This window comes from Natrix helvetica (assembly GCF_964273705.1).
Source record: "Natrix helvetica genome assembly, chromosome: 1".
NCBI lineage: Eukaryota > Metazoa > Chordata > Lepidosauria > Squamata > Natricidae > Natrix > Natrix helvetica.
In genome coordinates this window covers 6723287-6727880 of record NC_138548.1, presented here as the reverse complement: position 1 = coordinate 6727880, position 4594 = coordinate 6723287, and the positions used below count along the sequence as shown (strand labels likewise).

Here is a 4594-nt window from a genome sequence, read left to right as displayed (position 1 = left end):
GGCTTTGCGGAAAGGACACCTCTAATTTTTCACGTGGGGAAGAGGGGGGGCAGTGGGAGAAGGTGGGCTCACTGCCGTGGTTCCCACCTGGTGCAGGTAAAGGCCAGTGATTCAGCTGGGGTTCTACTTCAGCCTGCGATCCCCAGGAAGACGCCACCGAGTTCAGCCATTTGCGTTGACTCATCTGGGCGCGGCGGGGAAGTGATTTCCCCAGGGAGGAAGCCTGAGGGAAGGCAGGAATGGAAGGGTCACTCAGCACATAGAGACAGAGACAGACACACAGACAGACAGACAGAGATGGAATGAAGGGAAGAAAGAAGGAAAGAGAGAGAGAGAAAGGAAAAATAGGAAGAAAGAGATGTTCCACCGAACGCTTTTGTTTTGGGGGTTGAGAGAAAGAAGGAGAAAGAGAGAGAGAGAGAGAAAGGTAAAAAGAAGAAAGAAAGAAAGAAAGAAAGAAAGAAAGAAAGAAAGAAAGAAAGAAAGAAAGTTGGCAACATGGGTTGTTTAGTAAACCCAGCTTCCCGCTTGACTTTGCTCATCAGAAGGTCTCCAAAGGGGGATGGCGTGATCCCGGGACACTCTTCTGACCATCGTAAATACGAGTCAGTCGCCAAGCCTCTGAATTTTGATCAACTGACCACCGAGCTGCAGCGACCGTCGTAAGTGTGAGAAACGGTCCTTTTTTCACTTCTGTTGTAACATAAACAAAGTGTCATAAGTTGAAAACGACTCGGAGGCCATCAGATTGAGGTCGATCGGACAGGCTCTGTACCTTCACCCAGCATGCTGACAAACTGTTGGAGCCTGAGGAATGGAGTATTCGGCAAAAGGGTACGGCCCCCAGGAGGAACATGGCCGCCTCTTAAGTTGTTCCCTGTTCTGACCGAGGCTTCCCCAAAAAACACAAAGCAGATTCCTGGTCCCGACAAACCCCTTTTATTAAACGAATGCGAATTCCTCCCATTCACATTCAGCCAAGGCCTGGTAAACAGTCTTTCAAAGGAATATTTATGACCACAGACCTTATCTAGCTTGGAAAGCTGCCATGTAAATATTTTCCAAAGGAGGTGCTGTGCAAGAAAGGACTGGGAACAGAGTCTCGGATATTCACGAACAGATCTTCACATTCTTGAAACAAACAAACGGACTAACAAACAAACAGTTTCCTGAAAAAAAAGCCCTCCCCTTTTGCTCCTCTTTTATTTCCTCTGGGAGGGGTCATTCACCGTCCACCTGTGGCCTTACTCCCAAGTCGACCCTTGTTCCTTAGCTGGTCCCTTCATCTAGCAACTCTGCACATGCACATACTGGGAACAGGCTCCAGCTGTTCTTCTGCCCCACTGATGTCTGGCTCCGAAGGCAGCTGATAACTGTCAGACGGCTCTGGCCCCCTCTCTGCCTCCGACACAGAGCCCTCCTCAGAGCCTTCCCCAGACTCCAGGACTGGCCCAAGTTCCTCCCCAACCTGCTCACTGTCCGAATCTGCTGCCAGCTCTGCTGGCCACTGGCGGCCCACAACACTCCCCCTCATTAGGTTTACACACGCTGTTTGGCGAAAATGACAAGTTTTTCAGCCAAGAAGAGGGAAGCCAAAGATACCGCTAATCCTCTACCTACAACCGTTCATTTAGTGACTGTTCAAAGTGACCACAATGTAGAAAAACAAAGAATTATGAGCAGTCTTCCTACTCACAGTTGTCGCAACATCCCTCACAGTGCCTTGATCGAAAAGTGTGCATTGACAATCTTTTGCGACGGGGGCAAACGTCTGTAGCTTGGGTGGCAGATGAGGCTCGGAGGTTCGTTCTCGGAAATGTTGGACTCCACTGTGGTCGTACGTTGAGGACTACCTGCAATTCACTGAATGGTTACACCGGATTCGCTTAACAACTCCGACAAAAAAAGGGGAGGCATGAATACAGGCCCAAGAACCACCTCGTTTAACCACAGAAATTGTGGTCGGCGATTAGGTGCCCCGTTGGATTCCTGGCAATGAACTAGAGGCTTGGATCAGGGGTGAAATGCTACTGGTTCGGACCGGTTCACCCCAACCAGTAGTAAAAAAAAATGCTACCAGTTCGGGCGAACAGCTATTTCCGACGATCAGCTGTGACAGGCGATTTATATTAGGTAGAATCGTCGGATTTCCTGCTTTCTAGCTAATCTAAATCGCGTGGTACATTGGATTCCTAACCCCATTCACTGTTCTATTTACCTTTGCAGACTCGTAAGGCATCTTCTACTATTGGTTCACTCCGGGGCACGTTTTAGGCGTGCACACGCTTGATACATGCTACTCGCACATGCGCAGTAGGTTAAAAAATGCTTCCATGCATGTACAGAAGCAAAAAACAAGATGGTGGCAGCTACGGTGGCGGCACCAGCCGAGTTACTACCTACTCGGCCAAACTGGTCTGAACCTCTGGCGTACACGCGTGCAAAGCGCGTGCTCGGTAGCAGACTCACCGAAATGGTAGCAGACTCCAGAGGATTTCTGGGTTGGACTAAATGCCCTCACGGGCCCTTCCCTCTCCAGGATTCTACACAGTGTAGAGTTTGGGTAGGCTAGAAATCGGACACAAAAGGGCTGTGGTTTGTTTTGTTTTGCAACCCACACGGATTGGGACTTTGTTTTAAAGCAGACTGCTTTTTTTTTTTGCCCTCCCCCCTCCCCAAAATAGAATTTAAATAAAAGCACATTTTCCTGAATGAACTTCCCACGAAAGAGAAGCCGTTGTTGTTGTTCCTTTAGAAAATGCCAAATTCTATTTGCTTGCCTTTTTTCCCTGCTGTACGGGGCTAAACTTTGAGAAAGGCCCCTGGGAGAGAATGGAGGAGAGAAGCCAGACAAAACTTCCCTTCTTCAAGCCTGCAAAAAGAATTCCATCTTTGCTCACACAGAGACACGAACAAACACAAACGCAGAGTGGTTTCTCTCTTTCCACCCTCCACCCCCTCCCCTTAAAGTCAGAAAAGAAATTTGACGGATGGGAGACTCACCCCTTCCATCACAATCACAAAGCTCCAGAGTTGAGATGTTGACTTCCCTCCCGCCCTTCCCTCCTCTCTTCCCCCCCCCCACCCATCTTTTTACACATTCTCTCCGTCACTTCAGACTTGGTGTGTGTGACATTTGTGGCGCAGTCCTTTGGGGTGCCTTTTTTGTTGTTGTCGCTGTTGTTGAAATTCCCGTGCCAGGTCGCTTTCGGGCCAAAAGTGGGGTGACCCCTTGCGAACCGAGTCTCGGTTGGCATCAGCCGCTTGGAGAGGATGCTGTGATGGTGGCAGGGGTGGGAGGGAGGGAGGACGGCATTGTGTGATCGGAGTGGGTGTCACTGGCATGCAGACGTTTTCCGAAGAAAGACGCACAAGGCAGTGGGTTTTGCTAGAGTCAGCCAACGAATAAGAAGGCACAGAGCAGAGGTGTCCATAGAGAGTGTCACAACAGTCGGCCACAACTGTGTGAGCCTTTCTGGTGCTTGGTGTTGGAGGTATCCCCCTGAGAAGCCAAACCCAAAACTAAGGGAAAATAATCTTTAATCCAAAGTTAAATATTAGCATTAGTACTAATATTTAACTTTGAATTGACTATCATGTCAGGGTAATGATTTAAGAGCTGGCCCGCTGCTACGATGATATAATGCTAGGAATGAGTCAGCAAAGTTTTTTGGGCTGATATCACTTTAAGAGCCTGTAATAAGAAGAGGCCCTGTTGGGGCGTATCCTTCTCTCCGTGTGTGCTTCTGTGCTGTAATTGCTGATTGCTGTTTGTTTGAGGTCTGACAAAAGTATGTGTATGTATATATTCTTTGTAGATAAAACCACTATTTACATATAAACCTCTGTTTACTGTATTTGCTCCTGGGTTGTCTCACAGTTACACTGTGGGTACTCTGACATAACATTTTCTTTTGATTTATTTATTACTTCTATCCGTCTATCGATCAAATAATTATCCTCTTGTTCTTTCCCCTCCCTCTTGGGAGTCTGACCACCTTGTTAAATCACAGTAGGGTTCATTTGGGGGATCCCGCAGATGACGTGAATGGTTGGATCCAAACTGCAGTACCTTGCGTGATCACTAGATGGCGAGAAAAAAGGCACTGAATCTCTAAACCTTTGATGCCCTCTACTGGTCATTAAGATATTTGCAGCCCCCCAAAAAACAAATCCGAACAAAGAAATTGTTTTGTTATCTTGGGCGGAGGTGCCCAGGAGGGGGAAGCTGTCAAAAAAGTCAAGATGGCCACTGCAACTATGCGATTGAAGCCCCGTACACTTTTGTGACACTCGCAACAGTTGGAGCTTTGATTACTCCACCGTGGCTCCCATCTCAATTTTCCCAACTTACATCTTTTAGTTACTCAGGAAGTCTATAAATTGCATTTTACCGTTTTCATTTATGAACCACCTCTGATCCCATTTCCCAGCGAAGGGGAAGAATTTCAACCGGAGGCTTTCTGGTCAAAACAATTATTTTATAATGAGAAGAAATTTTTAGACCTCCTTTAACTCCCTAAGTGAGTTGAGTTGACCTATCGACGAAGAACGCCTCTGTTTTGGCTGCAATCATTTCTGCCCCAGATGTTTT

General features: G+C 47.5%; 1 long non-coding RNA gene across 1 annotated transcript; it reads right to left on the bottom strand.

Moving 5' to 3' along the window:
- Nucleotides 1–1324: 1324 nt before the first annotated feature.
- On the bottom strand, nt 1325–3287 carry LOC309384767. The gene is made up of 3 exons (XR_014174117.1): nt 3004–3287; nt 2702–2872; nt 1325–1853 (listed from the first exon to the last, which is right to left on the bottom strand). It is a non-coding gene; the product is annotated as an uncharacterized lncRNA (long non-coding RNA).
- Nucleotides 3288–4594: the final 1307 nt, after the last annotated feature.